Genomic DNA, 23,502 nt, shown 5'->3' with positions numbered 1-23,502 from the left:
TGTGAATTTATAGCATGCAGTGAGCAGTCTGAGCCTGCACTCCTGTTACACAGCCAAGAGCAGCTGCTGTTATCTACAATCCTTTGTATACCTCCGGAATAAAATGGCTTGCATAGGGAATTAGGAACAAAAAGATCAGGGTGGAAATGGAGATCAGACACCTCAGCAGACTTGTATCTATAAGGGGTTCCTCTGCTGTGAGAATTTATCCAGAGTCACCTGGAGCGATGGAGATGAGAAAAGACAAAGGCTCAAAGTAAAAGACCCCAGGCAGGGGATGAAAAGGTTACAGTTTCCTCAGCTTGCAGAGGGCAGTGGGCACCCAGGGGCCACCCAAAGGGCTGCAGGTTGCAGACATTTCAGGCGTTTTCTTGCCCACGTTGCCCATCTCAGGGACAGTCACACGTTGGGGAACTGCCAGTCACAGTAATTTCAGAGGCCGATACTTTCAGGGTAGACATGGGCACATCAGTGCTTCTAAAAAGCAGCTTAGGATAACGTTCCGCTTTCTCTGTCTTGTCCTCTTCAAGGAAGGCAATGTGCCTGTGGGAGGGGCTGTGCCTGGAGCTCTCCCACCCTGGAAGGTGAGCAAACCCCTAGCCCCAGGATGAGACCTGCCTGGAACCACACCACATGCTCCAGCCTCAGCCCACACGAGAGGCAAGAACCTAAAGCAAACATAATTTCCAAAGGTGTTGCTTCTATCCAGTGAAAGCAATTCCCACACACCAGGCAATAGGCCTGTTGTCCCCTGAATAAAACTGTACCTCAGGTGAATTATGCCTCGGAAAGCATTCATTGTACAAAGGCACAGCAAAGGCAGGAAGATGAACCAGCCAGAGGACAGAAGGTGTGCCTTTACTTTAACGTACTTTCCAAATGGGAATATAATTCCATAAATTTTACTTTAGATTAACTAGATTTTTGAGTTCAGATTCTCAGTCCTCACAGAAGCCAACTGAAATCTGCTGAGGGTTTCCTAACTTGCCCCTTGATAGTTGAACATCCTTCTGTGGAGGAGAGAGCTGGGGCACAAACTACTGAGCTTGTATTGTAAGAGATTTAAGCCAGACAGCGCAGATGACCCATCCTAAAGGATCACATTTACACACCTTTATGCATCTTTACAGCAAAACACAGAAGGTCCCATTCAATGTGGCAGAAGAGCAAAAACATCTTCTGCCTCAAAAAGCGGAAAAGTACTGATAGCTCAGGAGATGCTGAAATCATTCTAATAGACTTGAAAATATGTCCCAGTTACCAGACCTTAGCACCCCAAAGGGCAGCCTTATGTAATGTGCTTTACTTAGCAATCCTCTGACATGGGCCTTCCCAATAAACTAGTGCAAGGATTTGTAAGCCCTGGGTATTCCCTTCCCTCTGACAGCCTCGTAAAGATTATTTCCTATCAGACATGTGAGAGACTACACTGGAAGCCCACCAAACACTGCGTCTGAGCTGACCTGAGCATGTCAGATTCCAATTCTAATTTCATCCCAAATTAGCAGGTGGTTATTGGTTGTCTCAAAATTGCATTTGTCAGGAATGAAAATTCTTTGCCAAAATAAGCCATTCAGTTATTTACAACATAGACAGATCCTGTTACTCTCCCACAGGGTACTATCCTCAAACACTGTTGGCTCACTCAGCTCTGGCCCTCTCCCCTTTTATGTCTGAACCCAACCATTAAATTGTCTGTTAGGAGTTGTACTGAGGGCACAAAACCCACTCACTTCTCCATCAAATGAGCATAAAACACAAAAATCACCCACTAGTGCATTAAGTCTGAGAACTCTGAGCCTTTGCTGCAACAGACTGACCACAAATCCCCTCTGTGCTCTTCTCAACCTTTGTGCTCAGTATGGAGTCCCAAGGAAGTGGCCATGGACACCAGAGGCAGTTGTATACATTGTCACAATTGTCACATCCCAGCCAGCCTTCAGACCGCCAGCATATTGTGTTGAATAGACTGTCCTACACTCAGGCACTACAGCACTGTTTGAGATCTAAGCACAAGCTCCACACCGACCCAGGATGCAGCTGGTGGCAAAGCACCTCTCTGAGGGGACAAAGATCTATTTTGATGACATTTGCCACCCCTGAAGCAGCCACCCAGTGTGACACATCACAGTCCATTTTGACACCTGAGCCTGTACAATTCACTGTTGCCTTTAAAGGCCACACTCCAGCAGGGAGCACTGAAAGTCTTGGCTGTGGAGAGGCTGATCCTGTGGAGAACCAACCCATCAGCTGAAGGACCGGCCCACAGCCAGAAGCTCAGCACACACCTGGACGTGAAGTGAAAGATACTGAAATACAGAAACTCTACCAGGGAAAGTGCATGGAATCCATCCTCTCCACTCCCCACTCCCAGGACTAAAGCCAAACTCCCCTCCCTGCTGTCCTACAGCCTTGGACTAAAGAGCTGGGAGTACCTGTGAGACAGAGAAGTTAGTGTGGCATCCAAAAGCACTCAGAGCCTTCCACGGGGTTCAGCTGCACAACAAACTGGGTCACTGTGACCAGAGTTTCTCTGCCAACTATTGTCCCTTTCCCCAACCCCTCAGCCATCGCTCCCACTGGATCAATAATTACACCTTCTCAATAGTAGCAGGGGCACATGGGAATGCTCCAAGAATTCACTCACTTAAAGATGAGCCAATACCTAAGCAGCAGGGATAACCAAACTGGGATAGCCAAACTGGGTTTCTGATTCCCCTCTTCCAGGCTCCTTCAGGTGGAATTAGTCCATGCCAAAGGAGATGTCCTAAGCTCACCTGAGCCAGTCCCAGAGTCAGAAAGGAGCCTGCCTTTGTGAGCCCTGACTGCTCTTGGGGTAACCTGACCTCCCACCCCAGCTCAAGCCAGCCCAGCTGACAGCCAGCAGAGCTCAGCCTACAAGTGTTACCTTGGCCCCTGGCCCAGAGCAGGTCTGGCAACACCCTGTCACTCTGGCTGGCACTCACAGGGTCCCTGGTGGTCTTGTGAAGGCCACGTCATGAAGGCAGCTGAGTGTTTTGTCCCCAGACAGCCCATGGCAGCCAGGTGTGACCTGTTTTGCTGTGTGACAGAGACCCCATGGGAGCAGTTACTGCTCACTGCCAGCTACAGGGCCAGGCCAGGAACCTCAGGAGGAAAAAGCCTGTAAGAGCTGAGGGCTGGGGGGCTATTCCCTGGTAGAAGGGGCAGCCCCAGCAGAGGCAGGAGGGGGACCTTACTGACCAGGTAAATTCAGCCCAGCACTTGAAGTGGCTGAGCAGATGGGATGGTGACAGGCTCCATCAACTGTCCTCGTCAACAGTCCCATGATCGTCAAAGGCTAAAGAAGGAGTCAAGTCCAAGGTCAACCTGGGAAATCCAAACAACAATTCAGCAAAACCTGAAAACTGGTGCAACTGCAGCAAAGCCCAGGAAGAGGAGGAAGGCTCTGGCCTGAGTTTAAGCAGATCCCCTTGGCCATGTGCCTAATGTAGGAAGAGATCCCAAGTGAGGCTGCTCACGGCAATTAGGCCCTAATTACTGTCCTCACAGCCCTATCCCCGGATTCCAGGAGAACATTTTTGTGACACACAAGCTCACCCATGTCTTGCACAGCAGGAGCTCTCAACACCATGCTTCAAATTCAGCTCCCTTCCCTCCCACTCTGCCTTCCCTAAACCCCCCTGCCCCTGTGGTGGTTCTGCTCTCCTGCTGGTTTCCAGGCCTGGATGGTCTCTCTATCCCCTCTGCCAGTCTGTGCCCTCAGGAACACTGAAGTGTCCACTGCCCTCCCTGTTCATGGCTGCAGGGAAGGGCGGAAGCAGAGGTGTGGGAAGGGGTAGGGAGCAGGCAGGGCAGGCACCCAGCAATGGACAGACCACCAAGCTCAGAGGGATTTACCTCCCTCTTCTTTCATTCCCCAGCATGTGACAGGAAAAAATGTACCATTTCATGAATGTGCCATTCACTACTTTGGAAGTGGAAAGTCCATTTTTGTTGGGAGTTTCTGTTGTTCTGAGATCCAAACTGAGACGCTGCTCCCTTCCACGTTCTCTCAGTCTCTAGAAAGAATCTATGCAACCCCATGGTCTTAACTTTCAAAACCACTGCAAGACTTTCCCCAAGGAATTTAATTTGATTCATGTTCATATGCAGTGGACCAATCCGTACTTTCCAGCACAGAAGTCCTCATCCAGGTTCATCCCTGCAGATGCAGCTACTGCCCTGCTTTCACACTAATGCTGACTTTCTAAAGTGTGACAGACAGCGATCCTTCTGTTTAGGATCAAAGCTGCACCAAAGAAGATCTCAGAAGTCACTGCTGAAGTAGTTCCTATCTAGGGCTGTTCTGTGAATCTGAACCAGCTGTGAACCCAACCATGGGAGTCTCCTTTTGCCAGTTATTTCTCTGCACCACAGATGAGCCAAGCCCAGAACTGGAGATGCCCAGGAAGATCATGGTCAGATGGCCACATGGCCTGGCCCAGGCTGTGGGAGAAGATAAAGCCACTTCAATGCTCATGAATATGCAAAACTTCATTTTTCATGTCACCTCAGTTTGAAGCATCCAGACCTAAGAGTGACTGAGTACCTGGAGCCTTCCCTGACATCACGGAGATCACCTGGATGCACATCTCTTGGTGCCCACATGCTGGGAAGACCACTGGGACAAATCTTGGTGCTAATGGGTACCTGTATTTGATCCTGAGTGAATGAAAATATTTTGTGTTAAAATAAATCACTTTCCCCTGCTTTAATATCTCACATAGACTTATGTCACCTCATTGCAACATTATTCCCTTCAGCACAGCTGAGTTTGCAACTGCCTGGGAAAAGCAGAGCCTCTGAATAGGAACAGGCTGATGATCCCATGTCTGCAGCCCAGTTTATGAACTGTCACTGGCAGTTTCCAGGAGCTAGTTTTGCTGGATTGTTTTGGTGACCTGGAGTCACACACACTCCATGTTCTCCACCCCTGAGCACATCCTGCTGCTCCTGCCTGGGCAGACAGGCAGGCTCCAGGCTGGGGAGGGACACAGGGAGCAGATCACTTTTCAGGGAGATGGATGGACGGATGGATGGATGGATGGGTGGATGGATGGATGGATCACTGAAAGGAGCAGGATAATTTCAGGGGTGCTGATCCATCATGGTTAGACTGGGAGAAGGGAGGAAAGGTGCGGGGAGGTGTCAGAGAGGGATCCTGTGTCAGATCCTGTGATGGATGAGGGAGATCCGTGTTCTGGGAAGAGTTGCTGGGGCAGACAATGCCAGTGCCAGGAGCTGAGCAGGAGGAAACCAGACCCATGCAAAGGCCCTGATTAACCCTGCATTGAGACAGGCCTGGGCTGCTGCTCCAGGGCAAACTGAAGGGCAAGCAAATTGCTCGTAGTTTGGACATTTCCAAATCCAGCATGTCCATGTCAATCTCATGGACTGACAGACTGAGTGTCCCAGGTGATCTGTGATCAGGACAGTGAATGGGTCAAGCTCTGATTCATGTGCTCTTCAGCTTCATTCAGTTTATTTTTCACGCATCTCTCATTTTACACTCACCACTCGCTCCTCTCTTTGCACTCAGCGAGTTCCAGTTTCAAGGGGTTGTACCCAGAGCAAAGTTTCTTCCCCCACAGTGACCACAGAGGGGCTGAGCTGTCTGGGCAGCCCTCAGTGGAGAAAAAGGGAGAACCCTCACATGTTTATCACCCAAACCAGCTGACCCGTACTCCTCAGTTCCAGTCTGGACACCCTCTGGTTCCTCATGCCACCTGGGTCACACTGAAAGTTTCCCAATCCTTGCTGGGAGCAGGAATGTGCTGGTGAGATGCTCTCCTGGCCATCCTTCCTACCCTTTCATGGCAATATTGAGGGACTTGGCTCCCACTCCAAACTGGCAGCAGAGAGGGAGCTGCTGATGCAGGAGGGTCAATTCAGCACCACAATCAAGACTCTCAGCAACCCAGAGGAAATCTCTGAAGAGCTCTAAAAAGCGATCCCATAAACCACTAACTGCTGCTGCTCATCTTCTGCAAGTATGTGAGGACAAAATTTTTGGGCTTTGTGCATGTTTGTCTTTCAAAGCACAATTTTAGTTCTCTGTCCCATATATCTACACTAAAAATCCAGCTTTCTCTTCCTGGTGTAGTATTTTCCTATCTATCCATCATCTTCTAAGAGGGTATTTGATACTCAAGGTGCCTTTCTTGTCTCTGTTCTCCCTCTTTATTTATCCTGCTGGACAATTGGTGTCCCCTTTGTAGCTTATGAACATACACCTCATTGATAAGGGCATTGAGATCTGCAGTTTGTCTTCTCTGGAAGGGTTCTGGCTTCATTCCTGACTCTCTAGGTATGCCTGCAAAAATAGCCCAAGTGCATCGCTCACTGCTGACCACAGCCTTGAGAAATAAACTTCCTTAAACAACAAGCCACAGCCGTCTGCGGCAGAAGCCAAGACTCACTGGCCTTGCCACATGCCACAAAGGTCACCAGCCCCAAACTGCCCCAGCAGATAGAATGCCAGAAGCAAAGGACACATAAATCTAATGACTGTCAGCTTAACTATGTCAGCTGACTGCTGAGCTCAACCAGAGGGGGAAAGGAGAAGGGTGCCCCCAGTTTAACTTTGTAAGTCTCAATGAATTGAGGCCCCTTTCAAACACAAGTGGTTTTAGCAGTTCCTTCAGTGTTTCACCCAGGAAAGGTCCTTTAACCCTCAGCTCTGTGGTGCATCAGGCAAACCATCCAGACATCCCTGGGCTGGTCAGAAAGTGGCAGGAAAGCTGGAAGTCTCCACAGAGCAGCTGAGACCTGTAGGATTTACTTATCTGCTGTAATTTTTGAAAAGGGTTAAATTTTGCCACTTCACATTGTCCTAAGCATTGTTTCCAGAAATGCAAGGGCACAGCACTCCTACAAGGCTCAGGGTCAAGCAAAGTCACAAAGTCACAGAATCATGAAGTCACTTAGGTTGGAAAAGCCCTCAAAGATTATTGAGTCCAATATTCCCCCAGAACGGCCATGTTCACCATTAGGCCCTGTTCCCAAGTGTCCACACATTTTTTGAACACTTCCAGGGATGGTGACTCCACCACTGCCCTGGACAGCCTGTTCAGGCCTGGTGAACCTGAAAGACACCTGGCCTGGCAGGTGACAGAGATCTGCAGCTGTGTCATTGATGGTCACCGAACCACAGAGGTGGCAGTGAAGGGGGGCTCTGGAGGTCCCCAGTCCATCCTCCCACTCAGGGCAGGACTATCTGAAACACCAGATTGGAGCAGCCAAGGCTTTTCCACTGAGTCTCAGCAAACACCCGGAACTCTCCCAAGGATCAAGGTTCCCCCCTCTCTGATGATCTGTCCCAGGCCTGCACCAGCTTCCTGGAGAGCCTTTTCCTAGTGCCCAACCTCAACCTCCTGAGATGGAACTTGTGGCCATTGCCTGTTGTAATTTGGCAGCACCAAGAAGCGTTTGTCCCTCTGTCCCCTCTGTGACCACCCTTGCTCTGCTAGCCACACGTCTCTGGATTTAGCCCAGGTTGCAGAGCTGTATGATGGATACACAGAGCTGGTTCATCTTCAAGCTGGCACCCACCCAAAAACATCTCCTTTCGAGGTGGAATGGTTGTGCTAACTTTGAACAGTGAACATGAGATAATAGTGAAGTTTCTGTGTACAAGTACCAGGACAAAACTGCAGGAACTTGCTTTGTTGAACGATGTGGAAATGGATAAAGGGCTAAAAGGAGGCAGCAAAAATTAACACTTGAGAGCTCAAGGTAAGGGTGGAGTGACAGTGCCTGTCAGCAAAGGCATGACATGAAGAAGGGCAAATACTGCAGAAAGGTGAACTCCTGAGCTGAAAACCATCTTGACAAATCATCTCCCATAAGGCAGTTTGGAGGTGAAAGCTTCCAAACCTCAGCATGCCAGAGTCAGGGATTTAGGATTCCTGGCAACATTTCTCTTCTAAAGGTTTTGCTTACCGGAAAGTCTGTCGTTAAGGCTCTGTGAGGAATTGCTGCCATGCTGCAGTCTGATATCAGCTATTATTAATAACTGGGGAGTCCTGGCTTATGAAAGGAGTACATTTGGGTGTGCTCAGAGAGGATCCAAATTGTTTTATCTGCTTTCAGTGAGGAAGAGACTGTGAGTGATCAGGGTCCTCTGACCTTGTATGGGTGCTATGAAACTACCATTCCTGACAGGGAATTGGGTCTGTTGCTACAATCAGGGGCCTGACTCTGTTCCTCAGGCTTTTGTCACAGTACCAAGTCAATTTTAAGTGTGAAACCTTAAAAGTGTGAAACACTTAAAAGTGTGAAACCTTAGAAGTGTGAAACAGTTCAGGTGTTTCATCCCTGCACTGGGGCAGGTCCCAGAAACCCACTGGTTTCCTTTTATGTCTGTGTTCCCTAGCTTACTGAGGCTTGAGTCTGAGACTGACTCCAATGGAAATACTCACAAATGAGAGACCCAAGCATAGGGACCTCCACACCAAACACAGATGGAAAAAAAAATTGGGGTTTTTTTCCTGCTATGACCTTCATTCCCCAGTGTACTCCCTTCACCCCTTCCTCACACCTACAGATTCTGTCAGATTTCTTGTCCTGACAAGTTTGAGAAGGGATGTTTTACCAGCTTTTATGCCTTTTCCAACCTGGTCTGTTTGCAAAGCCTGGTTAGGTGATTAGGTAAGAGCTGACAAATTCGAGCCTAGGCAGAACAGTACAAATTCATTAAGACAAGTGGTGAAAAAATCTAGACCAAGAAAAGAAGATTAAATGGGTTGACTCTGCAGTGCTGAGAGGGTGAGAATGTGTGAAGCCTCCATTCTAAATAATAATGATGGCAAAAATGGTGATGACAGAGTGACTGGAGAAGAGGACATAGGAATGGAAATTACCCCAAGAGTGTGGAAAGAAAACTCTATATGCAATTCCAGCACAAGCTGGTAAGTATTGCTGTTAGGGAAATATCAGTTCCAGCTTTTGATCCCAATGTTTGAGGCCTTCACCAGAATCCAGAGAACACGGCTGTTTGTCCATGTTCAAAACCAGTATGTTCAAGCAGGAGAATGTGTGGAGGTGACACCATGGGCTGCTCAGCTAGCAGAAGGCAAGTTGTGTTAAAATAGAGTGAGGAAGGCTACTTTGTTTAGCCCAACAAAGGAGAGATGGGTGACAAAAAAAAATTAAATAACTTACAAAGGTAAATATCAAAAGGATAGACAAGGTGAGAGAAGATCAAAGAAAATAACTGTCCATAAAGAGGAGTATCAGGAGACTTTTAACCATCAAATATGGTTAGCCCATCTTCCTGGTTGCAATAACAAGGTGGAGTGTCTGACAGAGTTACCAGAGATTCATTTTATAATGGGAACTTGGTGTCACAGCTTTCCGACACTCAAATTCAGAAGCATTTTCTAAGGTCAGGAGATATGGGAGGACAAATGGCCAGGAGACTTCCAAGGTCAGGAGATATGGGAGCACAAATGGCCAGGAGACACTGAGCTCAGAAACTCTTGGCTGCAGTAAATGCCAGTTGGGAATGACTTGCTATACAGCTATTTTGGCAATTTATTGTCTGACCCTTGGACATTCTCTTTCAAATTGCCAGCCTCCAGTGAACTTTGTGCATAGCACAATGGCCCCCATGTCCCAGCCCAGCATCAGAGCCATGGAGAGAGCTCTGGGTACCCCAGTGCATTAATTTGGGTGAACAAGGCAGTGTCAGTAGCTTTATGTGCTGCCAACACCCTGCCAGAGAAGTCCTTGGAACAGGAGGTCCCAGTTCTTACCCACTGCAAGACCTCTACATCCTTTAGACAGAAGTCCCAGGTGAGTATTTCATCCTAACAGAAATAACCCTTTTGTGTGTGTCTGTTCTCTGCTGTGATGGTTCTTCCATCGTTAGTGTGCGGGTGCCTCTGACAGCATTTCATGGGACCTGCTGAGGGCTCCAGGGCCTCAGAATCACCTGGAGTTCATGACTCTGTCGACTTGTGATAGAGAATGTGGGAAGCTGTGACCCAAGGGGTGTCCCTTCCTCCCCCTGTACAACCAGCTGACAGCAGAGATAAGAGCAGAGCTCCTGCCCCAGGACTCTGTGCCCAGGGGCCATGTCCCTGCTGCAGACCATAAATTACCCACAGCTAGCTTTAACACCTCAGCAGAGTTATGCCCCAAAGCTTTCAGTCCCAGTGGCCCTGGAAATGGTCAGTGCCTCTGCCTGTCCAAGCAGGTGTTGATAATAAGGAAATGCCCCCCTGTGGTGAGAGGAATTTTAGAAGCTGTGAGGAGGTCGACGGTGCAGGCAAGGGCAGTGCAGGCGGCTGCACCCACTGACTGCCCCGGGCACTTGGCCTCAAGGACAGAGCTCTCCCTGCAAACAGATCCCTGCCAGAGCCTGTGCCAAACACAACTGCTACAACAGCCCTTGGGCCGTGCCTTTTGGTTGAGAACATTCTGCTGGACCAGGAATCCCCAGAATTTTCTGAGGAGGTGGGAAACGCAGAGCTCTTGCATGGCTTAACTTGAGGAATGAGCATTCCTGAGGCAATGGCTAGAAAAATCTTTCTCTAGATTTCAGAACAAAACACGCAAGACATAACCATTCTACAGTCCACAGTCCCTTTTGGAGCTACAGAGAGCATGCAAAGGCTCTCAGTCATTTCCCCATGTTTGGTGAGATGCACTGAGTAATTTGGTTGTGAATCAGACATCTCAGTGCCACCATTCAGAAAGGAAATTCAGCATGAAAACAGCAGGCAGGAAGCAAAGCCAATTAAAAGTCTCTTCATACTCATAAATTATGTTTTTTCACACTCCATCATTCCCCAGGGGTGAAGAATTGCCTTACTTTGATTATTCTGGCTGAAGTGGGTGAAGGGGACCCAAGGTGAGGGGCAAAGACCAGTTCTGTGCTAATGCAGCTCTGGCACAGCCCCATCATCACCTGCAACACTTGGCTGTTTGTGCTGACTCCCTGTGAGTACTTGGGGTAACCCCTGAGTTCCCAGCACACACACTCCAAACGAAATTATCCAGCAGAGCCTCTACTGCCGCCAGTGCTGGAATCCACCTCCCTTTCACACCCCATTCCTCACACAGGGCTGCAGGAGCAGAGCTAACCAGGTCCTGCTTAAACTGAATATTAGGAAAAATTTCTTCACTGAGAGGGTGATCAAGCCCTGGCACAACTGCTGTGGTGGAGTCACTATCCCTGGAAGTATCCAAAAACCATGTGGATGTGGTGCTCAGGGACATGGGCTAGTGATGGCTTGTGCATTGCTGGGTTAATAGTTGAACTGGATGATCATGGAGGTCTTTCCAGCATAAATGTTTCTGTGGCTCATGGTCAGGGCTGCTGGGGGCACAGGACCTTCAGCCTGAGCACTGCTGGTCCCGAGAAGATGCCACTCCTGCTCGTGTTTTTTTGTCTGCACTGACATGGCCATACTGTGCTCTCCAGGTCTCCTATTTCCAATGGTGTAGGACAGTGGAACTCCATGTTAAAGCTAAGGATTGCCCCTGAAGAGGAAATCCTGGAGCTGGGAAGTTGTGATCCCATCCCAGCCTCCCAGAACAAGCCATTGAAACAGGTCTCTGTTCCTCCACCCTACAGTCTGTGTGGGGAGGGGCTCCCCTGAACCATCAATTACAGCACACAATTAGTTCCAGTGAGCCAGAGTCTTCCAGCACAGTCCTGGCAAATTGCCCTTCCTCCCACTTCTCCCTCATTAGGCTGCTCCTCCTTTGCTTGGTCTTTAATTAGCTTGTCATCAGCAACTTGGCCTGGGCTGAATATGCTGCATTATCCCAAGTGAAACTGTGTAAGACAGATGGGACACCAAAGCAGCAAGAGAGGAGGGCAAGAAGACTTGCAAAGCCATCAATACATGTCTGACTGCAGGGACAGGCTTGCCAGGGGCAGCAGAAAGATTTCATCTGGCTTGGAAAAACTGGGGGTGTTCAAACTGCAGATTGGCTGAGACCCAGCAAGCTCATTTCAGCAAACCCCACGTAATTCCAGCACAGGGAGAGACAAACCCCAACAAAACCAGTGTCCTTGAGGAGTGAAGCTGTTTATTGTGGCATTGAAGTGAAGGGCCCAGCCATACTCAACCTACCCACTTGCCTTGGAGCAGTTTCCCAAAGAAGTGTTGTCATGCCCCTGACTCCCTTTTTTCCCTAGCTCAGAAGCCAACCCATGGCCTCAGATTCCCTTTTCCCTGCATCCTGCAGCAGGTTCATTCCCCATGTGCCACCCACGGAGCTCTCAGATGCTCCCTGGAGCCAGCACACAGGAGGGGACAGGGCAGCAGCAATGCTGGAGGGGAGGGCAGCCCAGCAAACTGGCACCTGTTGTCAGACAGAAGCCAAAGCTTGTGTCAGCCTCCTGAAAATGTTTCCCCTTTGACCTCGGTGACCTTTTCCATCACACTTTATGAGGCAGACTGCTGCCATTAAGTGCCACTTGATCCTCTGCTAATGCAGCAGTTATGAAAGGCCCACAGCACTTGTCACTAGGATAAACACCTTTGGAGTGGGAGAAGCTGCGGGGAAGGGCCACACACCCCCTCCCCTCTGCTCTCTCACGTCCCTTTCCTGTCTGTCCATCACCACTGTCACAGCTTCTGGTTTGGAGCAGGAAAGCTGGGCCTGGCTGCAGCACTGCCCTGCCTCTGCCTCTGCCTCCGCTGCCAGGGCCTGAACAAGCAAATGCAGAGGGGCTGCATGGATCAGTTAAACATTACCCTGCAAGAGAGGGATTCAGGACACACCACCAGGTGTGCACTGTCCCTTCAGCCTTGCAAATCACCTGAGCTCAACTAGCTTTGATGGGGACAAGTCCTGCTGCAGCCACCCCTGTCCAGTCAGGGCTGAGCCCTCTGCAGCTTTAGCATGCTCAGGAAAAAGGGCTCAAGATGTGCCGGGGAAGCTTAGACATCAGGAGGAATTTCTTCATAGAAAGGGTGATTAAACGTTGGAAGGGGCTGCCCAGGGAGGTTTGCAGTCCCCATCCCTGGAGGTGCCCAAGGAACAACTACCCTGGATGTGCCCAGACACTCAGTGCTCTGGGCTGGTTGACAAGGTGGGGATGAGGCACAGCTTGGACTCGATCTCAGAGGTCTTTTCAAACCTAAATGATTCTGTAATTCAGTCTCAGGGGAAGCATAAACCTACCTTCCCTGTTGAAATGCTCCTTGGCACTGCCCTTAGCCTTCACAGGTGTGGCTTGGCTGTTTGGATGGCACACAGAGAGTGACCTGAGCAGGATCTCCAAGGGGCTAGCATAAATGGGGGGCTGGGTGGTCACTACTGCCCTGCAGGACTTGCCCAAAGGAAGAGCTTGAGGGCTAGGGCAGCCTGCTCAGAGTACAAACAAGCTGCCAATAATGTCCTGCTGGCTGGCCCCTTCCAGCTCCTCATCACACTCACAGGAGGGACGAGCACCAAGGTATTTTGTCAGCCCTTTGAGGATGGTGAATAAATTAATTCCCCTACCCCAGAAGAGGACTGAACACACACAGAATGTGGCTCATCAGCTCTGAGGAGAGACCCCTGAAAGGAATGAGAGGGACATGTCTGTTGTGGTTTAGAGGATGTTGCAGCAGACTTTACCCTAGAGCTTCTCTACCCAGCCCGGTTCAGCGCCTCAGTGCTCCAAACCCTCTGTCCCAGGGCTGGACACTGCGCTCTCACCGGCCGGGGAGCCATAAGGCTAACTCTGGTTCGTCTGCTTCCACAACCGGCGGTGATAAAGGAGGCGAGGAGGGTCTATGCGTTGTGTCCATGGAAGATGTTTATTCGCATGGTGCAGCAGAGGCCAACGACCTCCCCAAGGCAGAGATGCCTCGAGGGCGAAGGCCTCACATGCTTAGCACATGTGGAGCATAGACACACGTGGAGCATAGACGGCAAGATGGTGGAGGGTAAGGGGTTTTATAGGGAAACAGAGAGAGGCAGGGACAGCACACAGGCCCAGTGACCTCTGGGTACAGGGGAGGTACAGGGGCGGAGTTAGGAGTACAGGAACCAATAGGGGAAACCCGAGGGAGTGGCCCGGGCCACGTGGCATTAGGGTACAGGAACCAATAGGGAAAACTGGGGGCGTGGCTAGGACTACCTGGAGTAGGGAAGGCAGGACAATAGGTGACAAGTACAGTCGTTAAGAAAAGGGGTGTGGGGAACTTGTAGCCAGTATCACAATACATGTCTTTACAAACAAACGGTGAGGCCTGCTGGTAGATAAAGCCAGATACAGATAGGTGAAAGAAGCAATGAGAGCAACCACAGATTCCATAGGAATTCCACTAATCAACACAGACTGTTGTTCACCCAAGGCCATCCTAAATTCCTGGACTTAGAGAAAAAGAAAAGAGACACAAAGAGAAGGAGGCGGGGGATGGAGAGGGGGCAATGTACCTTAGAGGGGATTCGGGGGATAGGTGATTCGGGGAGTCTGTACCTCTCAAGTACCTCAGCCAATGGGGAAAGAGAGAGGGAAATGCGGCTGGGAAATTAGGATAAAACGGAGGCTGCATCCTCTAGTAATTTGAGACACCCCATGGTAAATTGCCCCATGACCTCTCCCTTTATTCATTAATAAAGCTATGGGATTCCACTGTCTCCTTTTGTGGGACATAAACCTCTGTGGATTAATTTTCCTGACATCCTAAAAAAAGAGACTGACTTTGGAAGAAATAGCACACATGGGCAAATTTTAGTGAATTGAAAGCATCTGCATCTGCACCAAAAGGATAAGAAAAAGCAATCAAATGAAGTCCCTTTCTTTTCCAGCAGCTCTCGTGCTCCAGCCCTGGCTCTCTGAACTGTCAGAGGCCTCCTGGATCTCAGGGAGTAAGAGAACTTCCAGCCAGCAGAAGTATCTGGGGTGTTTTCAGCAGGTGCAATGAATGGTGACAGTGGCAGCACCATTTGGGCTGCGGGTTACCTGGGTGAGGAGTGCTCAAGGTGTGCACACCTGCCTTGTCCCTGTCTGTCTGACCTGCTAAGATTGCTTCGGGACAAACAGGAAGTGAGTCTGCAGAGACACTTTAGTATTACCTGCCTTGGGTTTGAAATAAATCCCTTCTGGACCAGACATCTACAGAGGGGGGTTCTGATCATCACTAATCTCTGTGCAATGCCTTGAATCATGTCTGTGTCATAAAACAGAATCACAGAAGGGAAAGGACTTCTGAAGTCCCTAATCCAAGCTGATGGGAAAGATGTGTGTTAATGTCTTTACAAACAATTCCACGGCTGAGGGTATGGGTGTTAATGTCTTTGAAATGGGTCTTAATGTCTCTACCAACTTCAAGCCACAGATTTGTTACAGAACCCAGACAGTTTGACTCCTGAAACAGACAAATAGGTCTACACAAGCCTGAGTTTCTGAATTTTGGGAGGAAAATGACACGTTGTTTTAGGGTGATGTTATGATAATCCTGTATTCCCTATAGTCTGCTTCTATGCTCAGAAACGTGGTCCTGTAGCTTTAACTGTGCTCAGCAGCCGGGAGGAAGCTCCGTCGGCGCGGTTCATTTTGAAACTCTCCCCTCCAGGCTTCTCAGCCTGGGAGCAAGGAGGAGGAAGAGACAGTCCTTTCGTCTGGCTGCTGCTGATAGGTTTTTTTTTTCCCCAGCGACTGTTTCTTTGTCGTCTCCTTTTTGGACTTTTTTTTCAACTTGCTTTCTCACTCGAGAATCAGAGGAGCCCCGGGAGGACAGTAGACGAGAATCCTCCTGGAAGGGGAAGCTACATCTGAGGAGAAGGACACTAACGTTCATCTGCTATTTACTCAGGTTTAATAAGTCCTTTTCCCCTTTCCCTCGTGCCTTGCAGGGCACTCTGCGTGCTCTGTTAAACAAACCGGTATTTTTCACTTTCATCCAAGATATTCTGTTGTGGTGGGGGGAGGGGTTGCCAGAAGCCCTTTGCTTTGGGGGAGGCGTTTATTCAGAGTGCTTCTCTCCTAGACTTGTCTCTAATCCAAGATACACGTTGACGGGGGAATATGCAATAGGCAGTTCAGGAAGGCTTTACCTTCCTAGTACCTCAGCCAATGGGGAAAGAAAGAGGGCAACATGTGGCTGGGAGGTTAGGATAAAAGGAGGTTGCACCCTCCAAAACCTCAAGAGCGAAAACGCGCTTGACTGGGCGTGGACTCGCTCCCTTTATTCAAATAAAGTTGCAGGACTTCTCTCCTTTATAGACACTGGTTTTTCATAGAGTGATTTTCCGTACAAAGCCCAAACTCTTTTAGAGCTCTACCAGCTCAGGTATTTTTGATTCTTGTGGGAGCAAACATTAAAAATGGCAGTGGTTTGTAGGATCACAGCTCTCTGCACAAGAAAGAGCTGGATATTGTGAACACAGTGGTGATACGTGCTCCTGGGAGACCCTGCAGAGCTGGGACCACTCCTAGGGACTATCTGGTCATCCCTGTATTACCCATCGCGAGCATTCCCGAACAAGGAAAGAATCATCAAGCCTGGGAGTGAGCTGTGAAATCTGCCTATTGCAGCAAGATCAATTTTCAGGAGAATTTCCCTTATTTCTATTGTACTGGAGTGAGGAAACTGTAGAGATCTTGGGGGAATCCCAGCACACCCGGGGCTCTCATCCAAGAGTTTGGGGTAACCAGCCACTGAAGAGTAAGCAGCAAAGGTCCCTGCTGGGCAACTGCAGGTCAGCAGCAGCAGCAGCATTCTGTAGATAAGACAAAGGAAGGAATGGGGGCAATAACAGAGACACTCCATTGTCTTTAAATCTCTTCACAGGAGACATTTCTGCCCATCTGACCTATGGCTGAGTGGCTCCCCCTCAGCTTGCCCTGTGTGCATGAAAAAGACAAATGATACAGCTCTGGGAGATCAGACTGGTGAAGCAAAAAGGGAGTGAAGTCATCTTAGCCCTTAGGAGAAATGTCCTGATGTGTGACTGCCCTCCATGTGGTGATAATGGGGTATAATTTATTTGGGTAGAAATCCCTCTTCCCACTCTAACAACGTTTTGTTTGCTTTGTCCTGAATAACAAGCCCACTCGTGCCCTGGAAATGATGGTTCAGAACACATGTGCAGAGTTCCTAACTCTGGGCAATGACAAGAAGTTTCATCAGCTCAAATAAATATCCCTGCCTCGCCAAGACAGACCCTCATGCTTCAAATGTCTCACCTCCCTACCTGCCAACATTGGAACTCCATAAATAGGGCCAACTGGGAGGGGAGCTGGGATGTGCACTGCCACCCACGAGATACCTGCGAGGCCAGGGCAGATGCTTGGAGGGAGCTCAGGGTAAGTCAAGAGCACAGCACCAGGCAGGAGAGGCCTGGGCCCCAAGGCTGGGGCAGCCTGGTGGATCACTGAGCAATCCAGAGCTCCCTCTGGAGCAGGCTGGCTCTGGGCATTTCTCTGCTCCCCCAGCACCTCTGCATTGCTCCAACACCTGCAGCAAGGCTCCAGTGGAGACTCCACATCCCTGCAGCAGACTGAGGTTCAGGACATGCTCAGGACAACCAGTGCAGTAGTGCTTGCTGACATTGGTGTCAATCTTTCCACCCCTGCCAGTGCATTCCGAAGCAGGACACCCTCCCCTCCTACCAGCACCTTCCTATAACCTACCAGCACCTTCCAGTGCTGCACCAGACACCTGCTGGCACAGCAGCCCCCACTCTGTCTCCCAGCACAAAGGCTGCTCTCAGAGGTTTGTGATTCCCAGCACTACAAGTCCCCCATATTTCCACAGAAAGGGCAAGCACAGCCCTCCAGAGATGTTCTTCACTCCTGCAGCCATGGGCTGAATCTCAGTCTGCATTACACACCCCTCCCAGCCCTCTGTCACTGAGCCCAGAACAGCAATGGAGGGAAACGGGACTTTGGCTCACTCCCACTGGTCCTGAGCTCATTTGTTCCACAGGGCCAGAACCATCCAGCACAGCCTCAGTGATGAGGAAGCACTCACTGGTGATGTGTCACATTTGAACAGGTCATTCCTGACAAAAAACACCACTTGGACCCTACTCTTGAAATAATCCTGTCCAATGAGAAAGCCAGCACTACAGAAAGGCAGGGCAGGTTCTGTGTCTAGGCCCTCCTTTGTCTTCCCTTCAAGAAGAAGGCTCTTTGCCAAGTACGGCATAACCTGTATCCTATCTGGGCCTACATGCTGGAGAAGCTGTTAATTGCCTCTTGTAGTCTTCTGTCAGCAACATTATCCCCTCCTGCCTTGCCCAGACTGGCTGAGGGATTGTCCTGGTCAGTGGCTGTGGTGGGACACAGAGAAGGGGAAGGTGAAATATGATATAAGAAATAAAACCTATGGCAGCAAGCAATGCTAATCAAAAAATCGTGAGGGAGGCAGCATTCCCTGACTCATGGTCAGGGAGTCAGGAGGGAGGCAGCATTCCAAGGAGGGGGGAATGCTGGTGGAGAAAAGCATGGACCTCTCTTGACAAAAGTCCAGGTCATTTTAAAAGGGCCCAAGAAATTCTATTTTAATGTCTATTTTTAATACAACCTACACATGTCCTGAGAGCACTGCCTGCCACACCGCTATCTTGTTACTTCCCAGATTAGCAGCAAAAAGATTAATTTAGACAGGAGGGAATAATTTTTAACAAAACTGTCACTGCCTTCTGGGAAGCACGTCTGACCCAAAAAGATCACGTCCAGGGAAACCCCACACCACAGGCAATCCCTCAGGGATAGGAGTCCCACAGCTGGAAACACCACAGTTTGGGTTAGTTCAGCACAGGTGGGTGACTGATGATGATGGCAAACGAGTGAAATATGTCACTTTATTGTATATGTTTGTCACTGCAGCTGACAACAAAAGGTGTGGAGATAAGGTGTGGAGTGACCAGTCTATTACTGGGAGCCTTTGGCAACTTCCCACCTGCACATCTGTGTTTGCTTTTCTGGTTTACATTTTAGTTCCTCCATGCAATACAGAAATAAAAGGATTCTGCTCATTCCCCGTTCCTTTTCCAAGGGCTGCAAAAAGCCCTGACAAACCCCTAGCCCTCTCTAGGACTGAGCCGCACAGCCAGTTACTGTAGCTGGCTGGAGCTTCCCTGGCTCTCCTCTTCCCCAAGGTCAGCCCTGCAGGGAGAGGGAAAACTCCCACCCATACTGCTGGATCCACAGGGATGGCCCATCTGGAGTCCCCAGATTAAAGGCTGATGGCAGAGCTGAGAACACATTTGGTTGTACTGAGGGAACCTGCCCACCAATGAACATTTTGTGTTCTCTTCTTTGCCAGAGGAAATGAGCACATACTTCCCTTGCACTGAAATCACCTCGTCCAAGCACAACTGAGTCACTTCTCCAAGTCTCTGCTATGGTTTCTGGAAAGCATCCTGCTCCAATGCAGGCAAATACAGGAGGTGTCCTATAACCACAGTACCCTCCCAGTCCCACCATGCAGAGAAATTCAACCTGCCCAGGGGTCTCCCCAGAAATTCCTTCATCCTTCCCAAAACAGAGCAGCTGTTTAGCAGCAGTTCAGCATGGCAGGTCAGAAGAAGATGAATTCTGTATCTGCTTGGGAATTTTTAGGGAAACAAAACCCCAGCTGTGCAAATTGGAAGAAGGCTGAGACACATGGTCCAATGCTGCATTGAGCAACCCTTCCAAACCATGGGGATTTGGCTAGAAACTGCCCCCAAGGCAGTGTTCTCTGTTAGCAAAGACTTCCTTGGTCTCACATGGAGAATTTTCTAACACTGTTCCTGCTGTTGGGAAATGTGAATGAATCCCTTGTTTTACCTTGTTTGCGTGCATGGCTTTTGCTTTTCTTATCAAACTGATTTAGCTCAACCCACAAGATGTCTCACTTTCACTCCTCCGACTCCCTGCCCATCACATCGTGGAGGAGTGAGCAAGTGTGGGCTGACTTGGCAGCTTGGTTAAACCAGGACACCCACTGGGAAGCAGGAGGGATACCTGACCATCAGCCCAGCCCAACAGCTCCAAGCTGGCCAGGTTAAAGGAGCAGTCAGAGTGTGAGGTGTACTGGGGTGACTGCAGCCCTCCGGCATGACCTTAGAAAGCAATAACCAAGCCCCAGCAGGCCTGATGCCAAAAATACACTTAGGCATAATTGTTCATGCAATTCCATGAAAAGTCTCAGAGAAGCTTATTTTTGGCTGAATCAGGTGTTAGAGATTAGGGTGCCAACAGCAGTGATTCTCTGCCAAGTCAGGAGGATCCAGACTTCCTGGGACACCCACACAGAGCTGGGATGGGTGCAGAGCGGAGGATTCCCCAGAAACTGCAGCCTGTCAGCCTCCCAACCAGGATCCATCACAGCCATCCTGATTTTATTCCTTCCCCTCCTCCTGGACATCATCCATCACAGCCCTCTTGATTCTGTTCCTTCCCCTCTTCCCTCACATCACACATGGTGGGGGGAAGACAGCAGAAAAGGTGGCATTGGAGCTTCACAGACAGTGAAGGAGCTCCAAGGAGCTGGAGGTGCGCCCACTGTGGGAAGTGGTCTCCACCCCTGGCTTGGAAGATGAAAACATTTTGAGTCTGGCTTTGCCAAGTCTGCACCTGTCTCATCTCCATCAGAGCACAATTCCCTGCTCCTTCCCAGAGCAGCTCCCTCCCAGGAGGCTCCAGCTCTTGTTTGGTTCATGGCAGGGCTGCACCACCACACAGGATCCCAGGCTCCAGAACAGAGCATCAGCTCTTGAAAAAATACCTCTGGCCACAGAGAATTCCCTTCTCCCTCCATTTCCTTGGGAAAGCACAGTGAAATCAGATAGAGGGAAGCAGTGTGGCCAGAGCACTGCCCTGGGATGCAGCTACTCTCTCCTTTAGTCTCAGCACTGCAAGAAGCTTGGCTGAACCCAGAGAAGGCCCTGCTCCTCAGCCATCCTGTTTAGCAGAATCACAGAACCACAGAATCACTGAGGCTGGAGAAGACCCCTGAGGATCATCGAGTCCGACCTGTGACTGACCCCTACCTTGTCAAACAGACCATGGCACTGAGTGTCACTCCAGGCTTTCCTGGAATACCTCCAGAAGTGACTCCACCACCTCCCTGGGAACCCCATTCCAATATCTAATCACCCTTTCTGTGAAGAAATGCTTCCTAATGTCCAACTGGAGCCTTCCCTAGCACATGGTTTGTGACTGGCAGTGGTCTCCTGTCTAATGGTTAAACACAGCACAGGTGGAGAAGCAGGAGTCCCCCCTCTGGGGATCAGCCATGTGTGGGTTGGTTCCCCCTCACTGCCCCAGAGCCATCCCATCACACCTCCATGGCTGCACAGCTGTGAGCAGTGAGAACCAACTCCAAATTCCATAGTCCAGAGTGATTCTTCATGGCTGGACATTAATAGCTGTTCTCTGCCCATCCATGCCATGGAAGGTCATGCTGGACAGAGGGCCCTGCACAACCGCAGCCTGTGTGTGCATGGCCCAAGGGCACACACTGACACCATATCTCCTGGGTTATCGGAGCCCAGCCTGCTGGGTAGCCACATCTTCTGTCACCTCCCACGCACACAGCAGCTGCTCCTGCCTGGGACTGACACCGTTTGTTCATGTGTGCTCACAAATCTCCATGAGGCTTTTTAAGACCATCAGGTCTCTTAGGGTGAGAGGAGCCCTCAAGAACTGACCCTCACAAGCAGCTCTCAGCCACCCTCACAGAACCCCTCCCAGTGCTGTGGTACCATTTGACTGAGGAAACTGAGGCATGGCAACACAAACCACTTCCTTGAGTTGGAAGGGAGCCAACAGCAAAAGGAGAAAGAGAATTGCCATTATTTCATCTAACCAACTACCCTGCACAAGGAAGAGAGCCGTGGAGGTTGGCCCAATGCCCAGGTATGCTGGAGTCTTCTCTTGTCCGCTCACAATTCCCAAAGCATTTAATTTCATATGCAATAGAAAGACCAGATCATCTTGTTGCAGGTGAAGAATAAAATGTCTTCTCCCTGAATTACAGGATGCTTTTTATAAAGGCAGGATGTATTTCTAGAATATTTACAAGTCAATGTGTCTGTTCACAATTTAAAATAAACTGCCCTTTAAATATGTGCCAGCTGCTGTGACCCCAGCGCTGGGCCGGAAGGAGGTTTGCAGTGGTGTCACCAACACTGATGTCCAGAGAGACCAAGGACAAGCTGTTCCTGTGTGCCCTCAGCCACTGTTCTTGTCAACAAAAATTCGACCTGTCCTTCAGATTGACACCACTAGTGGCAGCAAGGCCTAATTTACATGGGCAAGGGGACAGGGACAGGGCAGCTGAGGCATTTCCTCTCTTTCACACATTTGTGTTTCTTTGTTTCCCATCTCCATTCCTTCTCCCTCTGTGCCACGTGAACTGTGTTTGGCCTCTATTCCCAGGGCACTGCCCATGGAAGCCTCCTCTGAGGCACCTCTCACCTTTTTGCTGCCAGCAACGTGAGAAGCAGAAATCAGGAATGAACAGCCCCACGGTATCACTGTTAATCCCGAGGTCTCCAAAGCCTCTTTCCAGACCCCTGTGTGAGTCACAAATCCCTGCAGGGTAGTGTCAGTGGTTAAAATCAACCCAAATTACTGGAAATTCAGGGCAAGATCTTTAGGGGTTCAGGACCTACTGCTGGAGAGATTTTTGAAGGGACCTGCATTTGGCACACACAGAAATTCATGAAACATGACCACATCTGTTGGGTGTGCGCAGTGGTGCACTTAAAAATAAGGACAAGGCTGAGCAACGGGTAGGGGGAAATAAATCAGCAAATCCTGCTCCCTCCAGGCAAACTTCCCACTGCTGCTGGACTTTAAACACAGCAACAGGGATGACATCCAGGAGATAACTGAGCCTGCTGCATTCCAGTTATCTGGGAAAGACAAAAATGCTGCTTTGTCTTTTTGTCAAAAGGGGAAAAGTCAGCAAGGAAGGGAACAGGAAATTGTTTCCTGGAGGTGTGTGTGAGATCTCCCACTCATCACTGCAGGAATTGTACACACAACCCACTCTCCCATCCAAGGATTCTGAAACCAGCCTCTTGGATAAGGGACTTGAACTGAAATGCAACTTTCAAGCTCATCCTATATTGGGTGAGTCTGTTTTTGAGGTACTCACCCTGATCCCTAGACGTGGTCTCTCAACTGCCTGGGCCATTCCTTTACTTCCTCCAAGGTCATTTTCAGTGTCTTGTCACCAGTCCGGGCTGCTTCCTCCAGGTGTCAATGCAGCCTTCTGCAGCACCACAAGCAGCAGTGCTATGGACCTTTGGGCTGCAAAAAAACTCAGATTGCGGTGACAACAGGTGTGTCAGAGGAGATAAAAGTACCTCCTCATCAGCCTGGGGAATGTCAGTGACAGAAAATCCCTGTGGCCATGGGCTTTAAAACCTGAACAAACTCAGCCATGTCACAGCACTGACTGTCCCATGGGTAGGCCCAGGGTTCTGCTCTGAAGGGAAAGCCCTGATTTAGCACCCAAGAGCTTCTTCCGCTCAGCAACACTGGAGTAGGAGGAAGGAATTAGAAGTCCTTTGTGCATCTAATGC

The 23,502-nt window shown here is 49.7% G+C and overlaps 1 protein-coding gene across 2 annotated transcripts in view; it reads right to left on the bottom strand.

Annotated features, from left to right (window-relative positions):
• IGFN1 (immunoglobulin like and fibronectin type III domain containing 1) overlaps positions 1 to 23,147 on the bottom strand; it is a 62,099-nt gene extending 38,952 nt beyond the window's left edge. The window contains exon 1 of one of the 2 annotated variants that reach the window (XM_085083162.1): positions 23,073 to 23,147. The gene's annotated coding sequence lies outside the window, so the exon portion shown is untranslated. The remainder of the gene's footprint in view (positions 1 to 23,072) is intronic. The other variant, XM_085083163.1, reaches the window with a different exon arrangement.
• Positions 23,148 to 23,502: the final 355 nt, after the last annotated feature.

The sequence above is a fragment of the Lichenostomus cassidix genome, chromosome 26 (assembly GCF_008360975.1).
Source record: "Lichenostomus cassidix isolate B80296 chromosome 26, HeHo_3.0, whole genome shotgun sequence".
Taxonomy (NCBI): Eukaryota; Metazoa; Chordata; class Aves; order Passeriformes; family Meliphagidae; genus Lichenostomus; species Lichenostomus cassidix.
Note: the sequence above shows the minus strand (reverse complement) of the source record. Positions and strands in the feature narration are given on the sequence as shown.